The sequence below is a fragment of the Scophthalmus maximus genome, chromosome 22 (genome assembly GCF_022379125.1).
Source record: "Scophthalmus maximus strain ysfricsl-2021 chromosome 22, ASM2237912v1, whole genome shotgun sequence".
Lineage (NCBI taxonomy): Eukaryota > Metazoa > Chordata > Actinopteri > Pleuronectiformes > Scophthalmidae > Scophthalmus > Scophthalmus maximus.
The window spans coordinates 3984459-4005232 of record NC_061536.1 but is presented as its reverse complement, the minus strand read 5'-3'; the positions used below and the strand labels follow the sequence as shown (position 1 = coordinate 4005232).

At 43.6% G+C, this 20774-nt stretch overlaps 1 long non-coding RNA gene across 1 annotated transcript; it reads right to left on the bottom strand.

The window, feature by feature from the left end:
* Window positions 1–762: 762 nt before the first annotated feature.
* Window positions 763–3633, bottom strand: LOC118292438. Its single transcript, XR_004786905.2, has 3 exons — window positions 3478–3633; window positions 2899–2992; window positions 763–961 (listed from the first exon to the last, which is right to left on the bottom strand). It is a non-coding gene; the product is annotated as an uncharacterized LOC118292438 (long non-coding RNA).
* Window positions 3634–20774: the final 17141 nt, after the last annotated feature.

The window sequence follows — 20774 nt, the reverse complement described above, 5'->3', positions numbered from 1 at the left end:
GCAGAGGAACTGCCTCTGTATGTGTTGCATGCATCACAAATACTTAGACACACTTGTTTGCATTGCATGCGCACAGCAAGTGAACATCTCCGTTGCCTCGAGTACACGTTCTCTCTTCCTCTCACAGAGATTTCTTATTGACACTTTCAATAAACTGATTAATCTGATTAATTCAGTTGGAACTTGGAATCGAGTAATATCGTACAAAATTCACGTAATCCAAAGCAAATGCTCAAAGTGTCAGAGGTTAATAACACGCCGTCCATTACAGGTAGCCTGTTTTGACTCTGCTGTGTGCTTTCGGAAGAGATCAACAGCTCTTCACAAAGACCGTAAATTACAGACATTGCAGCCAAACCACGAGACGTCTCCCATACAAAAATTGGCAATTCCAAAGTTTTGGATTTTGTGGATGTAGCAAAGAATGCGTACAGTCTAAGGACTAGGTGACAAAGACTGAAAATTTCAATGGCCATTCAAACAAACATCAGTAGCGTTTAGCCAGTGGTTTATCGGTGGTTTGAAGGCAATTATGGTGTATTCATTCATCATTAAAGCTCACAATTTTCAGCAATGCTCGTGTGATTGCTATGTAGTTTCTTCAGGTAAGATGACAAAATCTGTAGGTCGGATTCAGTAAGAGCGGAACCACGCACAAAAAGGTAAAACAAACACTAATGAAGTGCATTAACAGCACATTGATTCTCAGATAATGTCATTGTCTAAACATGTGCAGCGCAGTTGGTCAGTAAAACACTCAAATTAACCATTTTTGTCCAAACTGTTTATTTTTATGCACACTTCTTACAAAAAAAAAACAAATTCACATTGTCAAACATCTTCTGGTGATGTGCGGTCAACCAGTAATTTTCAAATATAAATGTCCATGTCCTCTGTCATCAGATTCTGCGACGGCCGCTATGATGTCTCCATTTTGTAACCATGTTTTTCCAGCTCCGCTCTGCGGGGAGGAAAAGGAAAATAGAAAGATCAAGTCAGTGGAGATGATTACAGGTGGGTGGTGGAGGCATAAGTACCCTCTATTGATTGTGAGAACCATTAAGAGATGGGAGTGTAAAAAATATGTATAAATATTACATAATGTGTGCAGCTATGGATTTGATGATTACATATATATATATGACAGTGGTGCCCTTTAACAATAATACTATCTTTAAGAAACAACTTAATAGCATATCGGTCCTAATTGGCCTACATAAAACAATGGCACATTACTGTCTAGAGTGTACTAAAACAGACCAGCCTGTAGTGTATCAAGTTATTGCTTATTCGATAAGTGTGAAACTAAGACTTTAAAGCAGAACAGAGGAATGAAACTTGGATATTTAGTGGCAAGAATGATTCTGTGAGCCCTTGGGAATTGCCCCCATTTATGTAGAAATGTGTCTCAAAACATGTCCAGATCATCCAGGTTACATTTATGAGCTAACAATATATTTTTACCAGTATCACACAAATCAAATTGCCCTTGTCCATAATGAATATATCATTCATACATTCACAGTCTAGTTTGGAAAAAAAAGTATGTAAACCCTTCAACTAATGACATTGAAAAAATGTTTACTTGAGATCCCTTTCACACTGGCAAAAAAACGGTTTAAACCCGCTAACACCCGGCGTTTTCTGCAGTGTGAAAACTTTTAATCGGCATTCAGTCAAATGATTCTGCAATAGACCCGGGTAATAATCTGCTTCACATCCGATCGGCATTGATGTGAACGTCCTAATTTGCGCGATGACGGAGGCAATGAAGGCTTGACTCCTCCGTCGGTAACTGCTGTTACCTCACCAGCTGTAGTAAAGAGACCTCTCGCATGTAGCTAGCTCGCTTAGCCTAGCTTTGGCTCGTTGGTGGTTACAACTAACACAATCCAGATCATCGATGAGTTTTGGAACGGGGCACTTTATTTCAACCCTTCGGCGGACATACACGGTCTCATCAGGCTGTCTCTCATTAAACAGTGGCCATAAACTGTCGGTAACATGATGGATGTGCGGAGCCCATTCTCCTTGTAGCTGCAGCTACCTACACAAACACAGCGTGCCCGTGCCAACTTTCTTCTTCTCTCATACACACACACACACACTTCAAAACCTATATGGCCACTTGCTTAAAGGGCCAGGCTTGGTTCGTAACACTGCGCTGGGTTTGTAAACTTTGAAAGTGTGACAAGTACAAGATATAAGGTAACGTTGAACACCGGCTCACTGGCTACCATGCTTTCTGTTGTTTACTACACTGTTCTTCTTCTTCTTTGTTTTATGGGGCACACCGCTCTCTACCACCATCTATGGCTGCCAACTGTCACTACACAATCATCAGACCCTGGTCTGCTCGCAGTGTGAAAAAAAACGGTTCTACATGGTAATTTTGGTCCAGTCATAGCTGAGGTTAAAACAACCCATTTCATAAAAACAAGAAAGATTGTAATTGCTGGTACTATTAGTTCACATTCCTTTTCTTACCACTGAATAATTCACAACTCTATTTACACAGCTAAATATTAGATTATGTAAATTTTTGACACTAGACGCTGTATTTGTTTCTTCTTGAAATGTGTTAGGGCAAAAAGGCACTTAAAATTAGAGAGAAATTAAGAAAGCCAAATATAATATTGGTTAAGTCACAAACCTGCAATAATTAGTTCCTTACCAGGTGACCACACAATATTTTGTTTCTTTATGAACCAACTGTGAAATGTACAGGTCTGAGCTCAATAGATTATGATCAGTGTCAAGAACAGGAATAATGCTTTGACACTGCATATACACCACACACACAATCTATCAAAGTGTGACAATCAACTATGTCCACTCAATTTTTGACACATGCCACGGTAAAAAAAAATAATGTTTAGAGGTTTTTTTCCTGATCACCTCAGCTGATTTGAGAAATCATCTTCTACGTTGTCATCATCCCAGTTGTCTTCCCAAACGTGAGCGTCTTCATCTTCATCCAGCCCCGTCCAATCTGGTGGATTATGAGAAACCATCATTAGAGAACCATGCAGGCAAATCCTCTATTAAATCCATTCATCTGAAACGGTCACATAAATCACAAATACGCTACGTATGAAGGATTGCTCATATCTGTTTACATGTGAGCGGCTAACACTTTAGCTCGTTGGCACAACGCTACATCACCGTTATGCTAAATAGCTAGCAAACGATAGCAAAAGAAACGGAAGTGCATGCTCACGCAAAAATAGTTTTGGAAAGGAACCGTGTGGTGTCAAAGTCACGATCGCGGACACGTTAAATGAGTCTGGAGAACGTAAAGTTAAATCAGCTGGCTGAGGCGTGTTTACCAGTGTAACTAGCTAATGCTAACGCTAACATGGCCTGGCTAGCTGAGTCACTGCTGCAGGGGCCCGGCACCGAATACTCCAACAATTGACTGACCGGTCAAAAGACAACAAGAGCGATATTCCTTTGGAAAATAAGTGTATTATTTACCCTCGGCTGGGAATTCTTCGAACTCGTCATCCTCCTCCAGTAAACCCAGGTCCACGGTCTGTTTCTTGTCCGACATGTTAGCGCTGTGGCCTCTTGCGTTGCTGTATGCGAATGGCCCGCTCTCGTGCGCATGCTCAGACTTCTGACGTCGAAGCTGTTTCGAGCGGGTAGCGACTGCGCTAACTGCGCAGGACAGCGCAGCCGCCGTCGGCACGCTGTTCGAGGCACGGTAAGGGAAACTTTCGTTATGTGGCACCCTACATTACAAATAAACTTTAATTGCTTTACATTACCGTACATGTGCACTAACCCAAGCACATCGAAGAAGCCACATTCACCACTGAGACAGCACCGACGCAGACAAACAATACCTGACACCCAGCTAAGTAATTATCAAGTGTCATAAGCTTGTTAAGTTTTCAGAGAGGACACTGCAATATATACATTTTCTTGGGATATAAATCTCAGATTTACTATATGTCTTATAAACTATTCTGTTTTACTATTCCAGTCCAACATAACTCTTAGCTTCCCAACGTGCTCACTGTTACAATATAAAAGGTCTTACTATTACAGGCAAAGTGATAACGGATAAAAGCTTTGATGAAATGCCCATCTTTGATTTGTACACTGAAAAAAAAGGAATAGGCTATCAACTTTAAAAATGAATTCCATTGGTAACACATACATGATAGATAGATAGATAGATAGATAGATAGATAGATAAAAAGATAGATAGATAGATAGTTTTCAGCTTTAACTTGTTAACTTAAAGTTGAACAAAATTCATTTATTTGTGTGTTACACAAAACAAGTTTAAACAAGTTTCTTTTTTCAGCGTAGGACTACTGGTTAGTCTTATCTGTATTCAACAGTGAAATAATTCCAGACATGCAGTAGCCTCATTGAGGTCAGTTTACTAGCTATCAAACTGTGACTGATGTGACAAAAACACATTTGATTTGCATGAAAATCCAAAAACTTGAGAACAGTGGTTTCATGCAAACTTTAAAATTAGCAATGCAGCTGCATCGAACTGACTCAATATCATCTGGGGTCCCTGGCCTTGTATGAAGTTGTATTTGTATGCCCGCTGCTGTACCTCTTTGTTGTAGATTGTAGGCATTTAAGACGTTTAAAAAAACAAAAGTATGCAGACCAGACGCTGATCAGTACAGTGTTTTAGGGGCTACTGCGAAGCACATGTTTGCTTTGTTTCCCTGTTTTCGGCATGGATGGTTTTCAATAACAGTGGTTTGACATTGAAAGCGTGGAGCAATGCTTAGAAAACACTCGCAAATATTTTGGAAAACAGAGCGCTCTTTTCTCTCTCTCCCTTTCGGAATTTTCTCCCTGTGTGTTTCTCCCTCTCCCCGACACCACCACAAAAGCCTCTTGCAGCCTCCCCTTTCCCTCAAAACATATGCAACAAAGTAAGGGAAATTTCTGCAAAGATTTTTCATTTAGGAACAAATGCACAATGTAACCCATGTGGCCTGCTCAAATAATGAAGCGTTAGCCGCAGCTTAGGATGTATTTTAGATAAATGAGAGTGCACATTTACCACAAAACCACTTGCACCACAATGAAAATTGCTCTGCAGCTGTCATATGTTGACAGATGGAGCAAACCTCAACTTAGGCTCGGCATACTTATTCTATTTTCAAATTATTTTGTAATCGCCCTAAGCCTTTACACATGACAATGCCACAACATTCGCAGGAGAGAGGAACAAGGCGTGGAGTTAGAGTGCAGCACGTAAACGCCACTGTGTTTAAATGGCCTAGATGTAGAAACTATTAAAGGAGAAGAACCTGCACACAAATTAGAGTAAAATTTACCAATTAAAAATGAGGAGATGACATGCTTATGGATATTTTTTTACGCCCCCCCCCCCCCCCATACATATATATATATATATATATATATATATATATATATATATATATATATATATATATGGAATAACATTAAGATTTGTCGTCTTGGAAAGAGTTGAGTAAAAGATTTTGTCAGTTAGTTATGATATCTTTACTTATTAGAGACTCTTCTTTTCTTTCTCTGCATTTACATCATTCTGTTCAGCTCCAAGCAGGGAGCCACATGAATAGGTATAGACTTATCAAAAGATGATCAGCCCGTTATATCACAACTTAAAATATGCTCTAGCAAATGGTAGAGAATACCATTAAAGGGTTAAGGAGAATATAACATTGACGTGTTGGGCATGATCAAAGTTAATTAGGCTACAAGCTATAATGGGCAACGGCAGAGGCAATTTCATTCATGTCTTCAGTTATGGGGGAACTTTATGAATGATGGATTGTCTTGCTTTGAGCTGCCCCCCAACCCCCGAGGTATAGCTACTCCTGGTGCCCACATCACTCAGTGTCAGGTGCAGGTGAAGCCCTGGGAAGCCACTGCAATGTCCACCAAGCATACCTGAGACTGCAGTTACGCCGAGCCTGGCGCCTGGAGTCTCCCTGCTCAGGCAAACTAGAAGGGAGGAGGTGGTGGGTGGGGGGTGGAGGGGGGTGCTCCTCATAGACGGGAGATACAACGTGGCCAGCGTGGGCGGACTCCACCGCGACTTGTGTCTAAGTAGCAGCATCACATTTCTGTCCTTTCACAAAGCCCTCTGGGAACAGGACAGGTTGGCAGCCGCTATAAGTACACTGAAAGAGACAGACAGGGGGACAGTGAGGACGACTCCAGCTGAAAGCCTGCCCCGCCAGTCTGACAGCAACCCCACCCCCCCCCTCCCAACACACACACACACACACACACACACACACACACATTCACACCATAATCGCATGGCTCTTTAGCACAGGCATGGCTCATGATATGGCCTTCAGGCATTGCACAGTAAGAGAGAGAGAGAGTGTGTTTGTGTGTGTGTGTGTGTGTGTGTGTGTGTGTGTGTGTGTGTGTGTGTGTGTGTGTGTGTGTGTGTGTGTGTGTGTGTGTGTGTGTGTGTGTGTGTGTGTGTGAGACCATATAATCCAGATCACCTCCCAGAGATAACAGACTTCTTCTTCCACACATCAGAGAATGTGACAGTGACAGACGGCTGTCTGCCTGCTGTGTTGTCTAGCCGAATACTTGTTATACCTGAGGTCACCAGTCTAAACCCCCCCCCCGGGTATTACACTTTGCATTGTAATGTTCTGTTAATTTGTGCCTTCCTAGGTACCGCTCAAAACTGAGCATGTGCCTTACAGTTTGGGTTTAATTTGTTCTCAGAGCTGTGAAGTGTTAAGGCCATACAAGAAAGCGATCATCGTGGATTAAGGGGGCTTACCTAGACAATTAATGAGGCAAATCCAAGGAAAATACATGTAAGCTTCGCTCCTAGGCAATCTGCAGAGAGAGTGATATGCTTCCAGGATATGTCTGTCAAGATCCTGTATTAAATTTAATCCCGGCCAGTCAGTAAGTCTCCTCCATTGTGCGTTGTGTGGAAACCCAGTCTCCCCCCTTTTTTCTTTCATATCAATCCTTACATCCTGTAGAGAACTGTGGATATTGATTTCTTCAGATTTTAAATCCTGAAGGCATGAAATGAATGAAAAAAAGAAAGAAAGAATCCTGTTTGTTTTTCGCTTTACAAATCCATTCTTCTGGGGGTCTCACTCATTGAGATGTCTGTCACGACGAATTGAAGTTTCATATTTTCCTCCCTGTCCGTCTTGAAAAGCTCTGTCATCTTGGGCTTGAGGTACAGTTTGCCAAGAGGCTAATGGCCCTTTATGACAGTACAATCTGATGCCTGTCCCGGATAGCCTCCAGGTAATCCTGTCCACCTCGGCGGCTTAGCCCTGCTCGGGCTTAAGTTGCATATTTTGTTTTTATCAGGACACTGCTGATAAATGCTATCAGCGAGGGAGAAATGAAATATGGGGGGTCCACCTCCATTTTGCCTGAGCCCCTACTTGAAATCTAGAGTTGGGGAACAATGGCACCTCTATTGGTGGTTTATCTGCAAGGAATAAACAGCGTATTATTCACAATATTCATAGTATTTCTTTACCAACACGGTGGGATTTTCTAACCAACAGTGATTTGGTAGCAATTCCACTCCCTGGCCACACAGGCTACTCTAGATTTTTTTTAAATTTCTTTGCATAAATGCATGTTAATCCCAGCGCTCAAAACACTTTCAATCACAATTACAGCTGCTGTACTTTTAGACCCCCAAAAATATCATTAAATAAAATCATAAAATTACATGCTAATTTATTTCCAGTAATGTGTGCTAATAGTGCACTACCTCTGTGTCCATGGTCCAATGCCATGGACCTATACTGTACGCGAAAAGCACTTACACACTCTCACCATAGGTGATAACCCCCTCCGTGAAAAGCCCTCTTATTGGAAGTACCCATTATCTGCAAAGTCTATCCTCATGTTGTCACTAAGTCATTAGCTTAAGCTGTCCTCAGTGTAAAATCATCGTTAATTTCTTTGGCGATCGTGCATGGTGAATTGAATTGAAACATATTTTCATTGACTTCATTGACTGATTACGGATGAATTAAGCGAGGGGGAACCCACAGATATAAGATGTTACATGCGTGCATATATTTATGTCATGTATACGCTCCACGGTGATCATTTTTGATAGAAAAATACCAATGGTACACTTCTCATCATTTAGGGCCAATCTAGACATGAAAGTAAAACGATACACGATCTCTCTCCGTCGTGCTCATTGAGCCTTTGCTGATTTAGACCTAAAGTGCATCTATTGTGCCGTGACGTGTCCCAAGATCAGCGGCACAAAGGGGCTTTGTGAGCGATGACACATGTCACATGTCCACCGAGACTGGATTTCTAACTTTGAAAAAAGGCTTAGGTTCTGTGCCAGTGTGCAAAAACAAATATCTTCATACGTTCCTTCAATATTTTTGCCTGATATTTTAAGAGGAACGTCATATATTGTTTGCTGCATCCACGTCTTTCTCATCACACACGTCTCTCTTTCATCCCCCTTCCCCGTCCCTAGTCATTTGCTATTTCTCTGTCCATCACACACAGACACAGACAACCCCCCCTCCTCTAGTTATGGTATGTCAAAAATGGTATGGTATGTCAAAAATATGTGTGTGTGTCCCACTCAGTGGGGGGGGGGGGGGGGGGGGGGGGCTTCAGCCCCGTTCTCTAAATGAGTGACAAGACCTGCCCTGCTCTTCTCTGACACCTGTCAGGGCGTCATCCGCCATCTGTGTGTAGAGATGGAAATGAGCAGGGGCGACACAACATGCCAGAGGTGATGCTGATGGCTCACCTCTCTCCGCCGGCTTCTAAATCAATTGCGCAGCTCGTGCGCTGGGCTGGGTAACAACAATTATCTACTCTGAGCTTTCACACGAGGCTCATTTGTAACGCAGTGATGTCACGCTACTCAAACATTAGAGCTTTGGTGCTGTGGGACGTGGCACGTAGGAATCGTGCACGATGTGCGTCTACCTGCACACGTTTGGTGATCTTTTGACTGCAAATAAGTCTGGAATTATTGCTGCGAGACAGCCTACATCAATCTACCAACAGGCCTAACGATGCATTAAAGCGAGACTAAGTCATTTTTGCTTTTGCTATTTAACTTTGGTCGGCCTCATATGTAGTAAAATGCAAGATTGGTCACATTAATTCACCAAGGGAATTTGCTGTTACAGCCTAACTTGGTCTACTATGACCAGTAGCTTATTGCTGATATTAGTGAAATTTAGATATATTTGAATATATGATTATTAATATAATTTTGCTATCAGTTTGCTGATTTTATTACCATTTTATACTCAATATTTAACATTTTAGCCAAATGCTAAATAGAAGTTTAAATGCTAAACTATTAAACCAGAGTTTCGCATTGAGCGTCGGCATCTACGGTCATTCGTGGCCAGTATTTAGTGAAAGTTACATAGTTTTGACTTCGGTGTGTTTTAAATTTATGCCGACAGGTGATATCCACAGCACATTGATTCGGCTGCAACATAATCCATCTCTCTTTTTTTATTGTTGATTTGCTGTAATCTCTAACTGACTAACTCTGCACAATTTGGTTGTACTGAATTCCATGCGCCTAATCCCCAACATGTGGCCGTCCCTTAGCCCCGGAAAAGTCTGTGATTGGTCTGATTGATAAATGAAGCTCTCCTTATGCTTTTGGGCGTCCGTTCGGAGGGGGCCTCTGTGGGTCTGGACTTTGTCCAGGAAACCTGGGACAGCCACTTATTAAGTAGTTAGACCCTCAAGACCAGGCTGCAGACAGGGACCGCTGGTGGTCACCTAGACGTGGATTTAGCTTCGGCATCCCTCAGCCATCAGGCGGGTCCGACTCTGGTTTCGTCGTGTTGTGAAAGGACAACAAGCCTCTCTTCTGCGCTGAAGTCAAGGGTCATGTGTTTGTTCACACTGGTCAAGGAACGGGATGTAATTATTAGCACTTTATCAAAACAATCAGGCAAACGTCAAACCCCCCCCCCCCCCCCTTTTTTTCTCTTTAAAAAAATAAAATCTATCTGTGTCAACAATTCAGCTATGTCCACAAGATAGGACTTTGTGAAGTCTACATTGTTAATTAAGTTTTTTTTTCCGTCCTTGTTAACTGTACCCCCATGGTATCAATTTAGATTCCCTTCACAGGTATTTTTTTTTTGAATGGAAGTTAATGATAAAACAGAGAGGAAGACATGCAAGACTAAGCATTGATCTCACCCCTTTTGATAAAGTCATTACTGTTTCCTAATTGTTTCTTCTCCTTCAATTATTCTTTTCACCTAGATTCACAGTGTGTCTGTTCATCATCACATTTGAACAATTTGGGAGGAGGGGTGTAAATGGTAATGGGGGGGAAGAGAAAGCTCTTAAATTAAGCATAGAGTAATGCTACAATATATCCCACATGCCTGTGCTATTGCATTATTCCCTCAGTGTGATTCTTCGTCACCTACGCTGAATTTTTACAAGGGAGAAACTGTTAAAGACGTGTACGATTTATCATTTAAACCAGGCCACAACAAAACACCGCAGTTCCCACATACTGTGCCTGTCTGCATTTTCGAATCGCTGTAATAGCCAGCGGTAACAGTAACAAAATTAATCAGTTTAGCACTGAAGTCCAGGCAGGCATAAAACCAAAACTGCTTTCTTGAAAGTATGGCCATGGGCGAGGCTTAAGCGGCTCAACCAATGATGTTGCGCTGCAGTATCGGCGCAGGGAGCCCAGTGTAGAGCCTGAATGAAACACTAGGAGGTGAAAGGGAAAGTAGTGATTTGTCATTAGGACTTTTCAAAGAAAGTCCAAAGCCAAGGGTCCAATTCATGCTTGTTATAATTTCACCCCAATCGCTACCCCGTGCCCCAGAACACATTCTTCTTCCAGGTATCCAAAGAACGCCGCACAAGTTGCAACTGGAAATGCGTGATTAAATGCAGAAATATCACACAGCTCACAATGTCTGAAATGTTCCTGTAAGTGTTCTACTTTTTCTATTAATCATATTGACATAGAGACATTTCTAAATATGAATTTTTACCAGCAGTCTGTGTTTAATGTGATATAATTCACTCCAGTGTCTTTTCAGAAGAATTTGCATTAATGTTTGTCATGAAGTATGTCTGGCAGGGGCCTCACGCTGTATATAATCTAGTTTGGCTTCGAATGCGAGCTGTTTCTGGGCTCATTAATACTGAGAAAATGGTGAGGAGAGCCTTTTTTAGTATGGCTGCCAGGTACAGTTTCTCTTGGCCTGGGCAGCATTTGTAAAACATGCTCTCATAAACCCAAAATCAAACGCTCCAATTCCTGAATGGGATGTTGGAAAATTATTTACAGGCAAATAAAGTTGCGTGCGATCATGTAAAAAAAGCCGCCCAGTTCTCCGGAGTATGGTTCTGTTTAGCCGAAATCATTTTCTCTCCAACATTTGCTGCAGACTCTTGTTAATCCCTTGTACACACTTGAAAGTTGATCGTCTAAATTTGACACAGCTCTCGTCTCCTGCGAACTGCAGCGACATGGTTTTTGTGTGTATGTGGGCATATGGTTGCTAGAATGTTTTTAGAAGTGTGTGTGTGTGTGTGTGTGTGTGTGTGTGTGCGTGTGTGTGTAATGAGATACATTACCATTTCAGTAAAAGAATCCTGAAAAGCATGCATGCTGCTCAATACCTTCCTGCCTGCCCACACAGATGTGCATCATCACTGGCTGATTGTTGGTGACCTTGGCTGATTGAACTGGTAAAAGGGCAGCCAGTTGTGCAGCTGGGGCCGGCTGTCTGGCCGTGCAGGGCAGTGGGGCGCTAAGGGGAGAAGTGGTAGCGTGACTGCGAGGGACCGCCGAGCAGCCATATCATGACCCCAGCCGACGCGCTCCCAAGTCTGCGCACTGTGCCGCACTTGTTCCCCCGGCAGAGACGGCAGAGACAAAAGAGCGAGGAACTTCCCCAGACCTTCATTTTGGGTGTTTGGACAACTCCAAGGCCCCCGCAGTGCCCCCAGGGCCTCTCAGCTGGCCCGGAGAGCGAGAGCAATGAAGAAATAAGGCAAAGCAGTGAAACACTGAGCAATTAAGGCGGGAAGTGTGTGTGTGTGTGTGTGTGTGTGTCTGCAAGTGTGCGTGTGTTAAGTTATGAGACATGGAGTGATGAGGAATCCATGACATCATTGTGACAGGGAATTCATGAAAGCCATTTGTCATATCTAAAGCAGCAGTAAATCAGATTTGTAGTCATAATTTATCAAAAAAATAAACAACAGTTATTTAATCAGAAACAGCTGCAACGTTTTCCTTTTTGCAACATCCCTATTCCTGTCTATGACTTTTATGGACAGATGAAGTTATACAATATTATTATTGCTCATGTATACAGGAAGTATGCATCAAATCATATATTTGCATAGTCTATGGGAACAGAATATACAGTGTATTTGGCTATGAATTTTTATCGATACCAAACTATACATAAAGCGAACCACATGAAGCAAAAAGGGAAACATTTCTAATGGCCAATGCACAGATTTTTTTCTTTTTACAGCAAAAGTCAATCAGTGAATAAAACAGGCTGCTACTCCTGCAAACAAATATCAAACCATCACACCGTGAGCCATGTTCCATGGCCGTCTATAAGTGTTCAATTATCCTCATATGGAGGGTCTGAAGGAAAACAATTGTAAAGCTTTTGGTAAAAAGAGGCTGTCGTGAGTGTAGATGTCGAGGTTTTCAAGGAAGTAGTTTAACGGGCGAGTCATAAAGTCATCAAAAGAGGTTTTTAGCGAGAGGAGAGACAAAGAGAAGAAAGGTTTGGGTGTAGTTACATGAATGCAACTTGGCCTCGTCGGATGACAAATTGTCCAGCGGCGGGACAGGACGGTTCAGCCAGCTGGTCGGCCCCATTGGCGGGTTGATTGATGGTGTTGATGTTCTAAATTGGCCGCCAACACACTGAGTACAGGACTCGTAATAGTGCAGCTTTAGATTGGACCTGGAGATAGCAGGAAGTGGAGGAGGGGGGTTGCAGGGGAAAAGGACACGTTCTCATGCATGTATATGGGATATGAGGTTCTGAAAAGTGCAGCTGCAGAAATAAAGAGGGCCCACAAGTCTGTTTAGACAGGCGAATACAGTACATGTGATCAACAGCAGTGAAAGTAAGTGAAACTCACATGAAAGCTGGTGGAGTTTTTGTATGGTCATACCACCAAGGCGTCTACCTTGGCGCATGCTCAGTCAGGTCTCAACAAAGTCAGTGCAAGGTCATCAAGGCCTGGACAAAAAAGCCTGAGGTCAAGGCACGATCATTACTGTCAAACAGGGGGTCAGCAACGGTGCTCTCGTGTCCACAGTCTTCAGACCAACCCATGTAAAAGTGTGTGTGGGTGGGTGCAACTTCCCACTAATTGTAATAGTAGCCCCTTTATCATAGTTTCAGGCTCTCCGACAAACACACTGTACCGTCGATCGTGTGGGAGCTTCTCAAATCTTGACATGTGCATGAAGGGGAAACACTGGGCAGCTCAAGGTTGTACTGGATGGTTTCCACCATCATTGCAAAAACACAATGAGATTTTCTCTTTTCTTTTGAAAGGTTCAAATTGTGCTGGAGTCATTTTAAACGTGCGATTGTTGTTCGTTTCTTGCAAAGTTAATAAGATCTTCTCAGCTGCCTGAAAATATGATGGAGAACCAGGTCTTTTGATCCAGGGTGAGTCAGTGAATCAACACCGACGTGCTTGTCCGCAGCTGTCGACTGTGCGTTTGACAACAGTGAAGTGCCCCCCTTCTGTGCAAACAAAGTACTTGTAGCCGCTAATTTAAAAGAAAACCGCGTATGTTGACATGACATAAAAGCTGAAATCCAGTGGTGTTTTGTTGCAGAATCAATTTTCCCACCGCATATTAAACACACCCCTGTGTGGGTACGAGTGTTGTAGTAGCTTCCCCAAAAAATCCTCTCATGTCGTTAAAGTGGACACTTTCTAAATGCTTTCAACTCTGTGAAGAGAAGATAAATAGTCTAGAACGATGTAACTTGGAGTTGACCTGTTGAGTGAAACACCTCTTCTCTTCCATTATGTGAACAACCACAGCTCGGAATAATGAGCATTAAAAACCATACCTGGTGCTGTCACGAGTGAAACTGCACACAGCCGCCGTGTGAAGAGGTTTGCCCTGGGCTCTAATGAAATCAAAGTATCAGCGGATTCTGGGTAGTAATGAAATCAAACTACAGAGTATTTGACTCTAAAGGACATGAAGAACAGGAGCTTCACTGCGCTTTTTATTACGATTGTTCACCTGTCAAATATTGACCTGCTCGTCTTTCTTCGACAGTGCCAGAAGAGTGCATTGCTCTGAAATAAAAAAGGGAGTATCATCTGCAAAGAAGTTTGTATCACCTCTGCGAGCACACCGTGCATGTATTTTGGACTTGCGTAGTTATAGGTTACGCCCATTCTGCCATTTTTGTTTTACACCGGTACGCGCATCCTCAGTTTACGTGCATGGTCACATGATTACGGTTTCAGATGGGTTTGTATGGATTGGAAGTAATACTCATACAGGGTTTAGATGCTCATCTAGACGGAGATCGTTTCCGTTTAAAAACAAACAAAAAAACCCATAGTACTATGGATGTAGTTCTGTCTGAAACAGTGTGAGGACACATTTGATTCTCAACTACCTGCTAGTCAGTCGACAGTCCTTTCAAAACTGTGCGATGCCTAGGATGACCTTTAGGCAGACTGAAGTTTGGCTACTGAGTCCATGCTCGTGAAAGGCCAGAGAACACAGAGCGGTTCAGGCTGGAAGTGGGAAGATATTGGGCGTGAAGCCAGGGAGTCGTCTGTGTGAGCTGTTGTTGGGCCCGACGTCTTTTTGGCCTTGGGCCACTTGGAGTGGATTCTATGAACCAGCCCTATTGTTTCCACCCTTACATGCACAGACATACGCCTACACACACACACACGCACACACACACACACACACTGAAACATGTCACGTGTGCTTGCGCATACAGCAAGTGTATGCCATGGAACCAATTCTTAGCTAAATCTACATGAACAATTTCAGGTTAGTTAACTTTTAAATGGAGCCCTTGGTTTATAACTTATCACTCAACATAATGCCATTACAGTACTTTTCTAATTACTCACCAGCAAAAGTAATGACTTGCAATATTTGACCATGCAAGGTGCCTTCAAATAACTCTTCTGTATTTATCACATAGTAATTGAGGTATTTACTACCAGCCCCATGTGACTGCTAAAGCTTTTAAGAGGAAATCACATGTACATAAGGACATGGGATTTCTGGTTACCATAAATGATTCATTAACAGTTGCTGTTCAGGAGTAATAACCTGAATTGTAGCCATAATTAATTTCATCTTTGAATTTCAAATTGCGACCCCTTACACAACCAAATAAATAATCACATTAAAAACATGTAAAACATAAACAAATCAAACGCCGCTGACTTTGAAAGTATGGGCAAACGGCTGCAATGCCAACACTATTCTTTATTCTCACTATGATCATATCTGCATTAACTGTCAACGTGATTGATTTCCTTTACACTAGTCCTAAATATTAGGCCGGAATCAGTCAAATGAATACCTTGACACTGTACAATCCATAGCACAACCGCAACACACACACACACACACACACACACACACACACACACACACACACACTCTTACATACACACTCAAACACACATACTGTTATCTCTTTTCACAGAAGGAAACCACCCAGTGTATGATCCACTCTCTGGACATTTGTGCAGAGGTGTAATTTTCACCCTTTCCTCCAGAATTAGAACACACACACACACACACACACACACACACAAACACATACACACACTAGTCACAAAGCATTAAAGTAAAGAGGTCTTCCTTTTTCCACTGTTATGCCAGTAGGTGGGAACAAGTGTGTGTGTGTGTGTCCGCGTGCCCGCGTGCCCGCGTGCCCGCGTGCGTGTGCGCTTGATTATCTTTTTCTCCTTTATCTCATTCTCCCCATGTCACCCTCTCTCTCGCTGCATCCTCCCTCTCCCTTTCTTGTCCTCCTCCTCTCAGATCCTTCTTCATCGCAATGATTTCACAGACCTCCACTTACTCCATTGTGCCGAGAAACAAAAAAAGAAAAAAGGAAACACAATCGCCTTGTCCTCTTTCTCATCTTAATAAGCAGCTCCAAGTTTGATAATTACACGTTCAGCCTGCCGCATGAGTTTCTATGCAGTGTTCACATCAGGGAGAAAGCCATTGACTCCGCTGTTGAGGGGAGCAACTATTGGGAATGACTGACAACTGTCCCCCTCCCCCTTCGGTCAGGGAGGCAGTAGAAGTGAGAACAGCAACGATCAATTCTGTCTCCTCATTAGGGAGCGTGTCCCTAAACGCCACCATGTAACCATCGGAGAGCAGCCAGCGGACCACATACGTCGCAAGGCCCATAATCCATTCCATAACCTATCGCCATGTGCTGCCGATTAATGGGGTTTCTGCGGAGCAAGCGCCGAGGAGACGGCCAGACTGAGGGTTTTCTTCTGTGGCGGAAGCCAATCTGTTTAGGATTAAGGGAATAACTGGTGTGGCTGACGACACCGAGGCATCCAACGTGCAGGGCTAAGGAGAAGGGAAGGGAGGAGGAGAGGGAGAGAGAGAGAGCAGAAGGAAGGAGTGTTGTGAATGTGCTGACAGGGAGTTGATTGTGTTTTGGCAGGGCTCGGGTTATTGGTGATGGTTTGAATCTTACAACCGTTGATTGTCTTGGGAGTCCCAAAAAATCTGAGAGCCATCTGTGGGCGTTTAGTCCACGTCCAGCGCACCATATTTAGAAAAGGTCCGTTATGTTATTTCCCATTTTCTTGTTGATTATTGCAACTGTCAGGTATTCATGAATTAAAACACTATCGTCTCATCTAAGACCATCAAAATAAAGGAAACACTGTTCTCCTCTCGTCTGTCTCCCGGCCGTTTGAGGCAGAGACGTACCTTATCGGACTCCTCCAAACAGAGAGGCCTTCTTTTGTGGACCAGTGGCGCACTGAGCCATTATGATGGCAATCTTGATGATTAAAGACCCGTGGAACAAACTGGGCTACCTGCTGCCATGATGTCATGTCTAGTCGTGAACTGCAATGATTAAGGTTTAAGGCCATTAGAGAACTTTACTGGATGCTGTTTGTGGAAAAATATCAATTAGCTCTTGGCCACGGAGAAGTCGTTTATGTTCTGGATCGTACGTTTTTTGGCTCTCAGTCGCCATTAAGGAGCCCATATACAGTAGGTGCAAATGCTGATTTTTTTTCTCTCTCTCTCAAATGGAAATGTATAAGAAACAGCTGTTTCTTGAAACCACACTTTTGTATCGAGGCTTGAACCAACCAATTATCACTCTTGGATTAAAAGGATCGGCTCCTCAACTCTTGGCTCTCGGGTTAGTGGTAAGACGTATGGGTTCGGATTCTGAAGCACAGTGCCACGATTATTTAACGGAGCGGAGTTACAATGAGTCGAGCCAATTCACGAAGTCTATAGTTTAACCATTTTCCATTAAAGTTAAGAAAACAGTACATTACATAAAAGCCAAATGGGTTTTTCTGAAACTGTTAGCCTGAGCGGCTCTAACAAAGCTACTGTCAATTTATCAATATTTTTTAATCAACAATGGAAAAGTCTTTTATATCAAAGTTGTCGCTTATGGTAGACAGATAAAAAGAGAGAATTATCACTCACCTCTGCAATATCCAACCAACTCCACTGAGCATTTTAGTGTCTTTCATCACATGGTTTTGGCTTTTTGTGGACATGACTTTACTGTTTTGCTTCAGTCTTGCTGCTGTTTTCAATGAAAATGTTCTTACAAACCCAGCAACAGGCCAGATAAATGGGCGAGGCCCCGTCAGGCCCCGGCCGGCTCCGACTGAAAAAAACAGAACTAAGAGGAGAATAACTACTAAACTTATACTAAATTTGTGATGTCCAGAAACACAACTCCCATAAAAAAAAAACACATTGGCTCTTCCACTTGCCGCACAGTCGTTTGGGTTTCAGCCCTCCTCTGCCCTGTATGGCCTCCACGTGTATGATTGATGGCTACGAACAGAGAAAGATAATGTGTAAGCTGAATTTATTTTTCTTTCCCCCTCTGTCTTTATTAATCACCATATATCTTCCTCTCACCGCCTCTGTGTCCCCCCCCCCCCAGCTCCTCGCAGGTAGCCGGTGCCCCAGCCTCACTCACGTTGAAGCAGGCTCTTCTCTTTGCCCCGGGGGGCCTCGGCCTCTCAAGCACTCCCCTGGGAGAGCCCACTGGAGACCCCGGGCCTGCACTCTTAATGCAAATGTGCGGCCACACTCGGATTGAAAAGAGACTGTGACCCTTGGAACATTTTTTTTTTTTGCCACGAGCACAAACACAGAGACACGTGCAGTGCGTAACACAAATACCTACACATGCAACTTCGACACCCAACAAAGAAGTCACCTTCTCCTGCCTCGACCCGCGTCCTCCCTCAGGGGCGGTGTTATTTTTGGCCCGGGCTGGGACATATGTCACTGGGGAGTGCGTGTAGTGCCTGGTTAATTAGAGCTACCTCAAAGCGGGCATAAAAAACGAAGGTGATATTTATTAGGCAGCAGTTTAGGCCGCTTGTCATGAGTGCGTGTCAGAGCTGTAAAACAAGGTTTGAATGAATGAGTCAGAAAAACGCTCTGTGGCCAACCATCGCTACCCAGCTGCTCATGGAGAGATTGACATTCAAAGTTTCTTTGCACCGATTCATAAATGCTTCCTGGTTCTGTGCCCCGTATGCACTCTCGTGGAAGATGTATCCCTCTCTCCCTGTAGTATTTATTTGTTGTAATCAAGTGAACAGAGCGGTGTCTGTTCGCCAGTGCTCGCTGCTCGCGATTCCTCTCACACAGCAGACGGTGGAACACCGCTGCACACCAGGAGTGTCCGTTAATGTGTGATAGTTTACGATGGGCAATTTGAAGGTGCTTATGTAAAAGCAGACTTGTCAAATTTGGCAGCGAAGGCTAATAAATCCCGGCGTCAGCGTGAGTCTGTGTAACGGTCGGCGACTGCGGCTGCGATGAAACTCCGTCGCGCCCAGTTGGCGTTGGTGCCCTTTTCAAGCGAAAGAGACCTTTTGGTATCAATGTGCCCTGAAATCGCATTCTCCTATGCGCACTTTCATGTCTTCAGAGGAGTCGGGGCGTGTCCCGGAAGGTCACGTGACACGATGGCTGTGTCCGAAATAGCTCCCGTGCTCACAATACAGTCCGTTACATTAACGGTGTCCAAACTCAGAGTGTGTAAATGTTCCGGCGTGATTGTCCGAGTCCCCGCGCGGTTCACACCGGCAGGAACACCCCCGGAACGTCACGGGGCCTCATGGGCAGAGCGAGTAGGAGGCAGGACGTGGCGAATACTCCGCTGTGGAGAGTTTGCGCGTTTGGCCACACGTTCGTCGACACATCTTCTGGAGATTTTGCCCTGGTGTATTCCCACGTGGCCTGACTCGGGCATTTTCCGGAAATGTCGGGACCTCAGTGCGCGTCTGGCGGCAGCTTGTGATTCGTTGGTTCTTGTTAGTTGCACGCGACGTGGACATTGAGTTCGAGTGTTCGCTGAGTTTCCCCCCGCCGCATAGTTTCTGTACAAAACTATGTCCACCACCTCGCTCGTGTCCAGGGTGCCGACCAGATCGACTGTGCCCTCGTTTTGAACAGGAAAACTACAACTCCAGAAGTTCCGTTTCTGAGGAAAAGTTCCTCCGTTTCATTCTCTTCAACCGGCTGCTGGGGCCGATGTAAAACACAAGAGTGTCCACTCAGAGAAAGAAGTAGTCCTTCCAAGGAAAAACAACGATCCGACACTTTTTTCCCCGGCCCTCCAGTGCAACAATTGATGTAGCGCGTCGGGCGCAAGATCTTTTCACACCTGCTCCGTCTTCCTCGACGGCGAACACAAAGACTGTTGTTTTTGGTTGTGTGTGGCGTATTGTGGCCACTTCACACCTGTCATTCACAACTCTCCCAGCCTGTTCCTTCTCTGTGAACTGAATTAATTCCCTCCCGGTGAATGGACAAATATTCGATAATCCAATTTACCGAATGGCTGTCCTCCCACAAAGATGAGGATTCATGCAACAGCCGTGGGCTTGTTCTCCCAGTGAATGGCTGTGATGTTAAGCTGAATTCTCACATCTGAGTTCATCCCACAGCACTAAAAGAACTGTACAAATTACATGACACAGGTCGAACAGAGGTCCTGTGTGATCGGGTTGACTCAAGAGTTTAGATTTCAGTTTTCCTCGGGCCGGACAGGTTATTGTTGGGATTTGTTGAGGACGCCAGCAGAGGCCGTGTGACGGGCATTACTCAAGAGCAAGGCTCCGTGGAGATGATAACTCTTTAAGAGCTTTATTTTTAAAAAGCTCATTAACACATATGGCTCCTCTGAGTCCTGAGTTTAAATACTGCCTATTTCTCCCCGTAGCTGACGTGAAATTGTGCTTGAAATGTAGATTATATTCCTAAAAAAAAATAAAAAATGAACGTACCCAAAAAAGAAAGACAAAAACCAAATTGGTCTGAATTTGAATGGAGTTTTGAAGTTGAATTGTCGGCCTCATTCTGACAAACTTGAACCCACAATATTGAGATATTATCCAGACCATCTTAAACAAACCTCGGTAAAAAAGGGGAATTTAATATGCCACTGCTGGTATTTATATAAAACTATCAACAACAAAAAAACCCACACACACGTTAC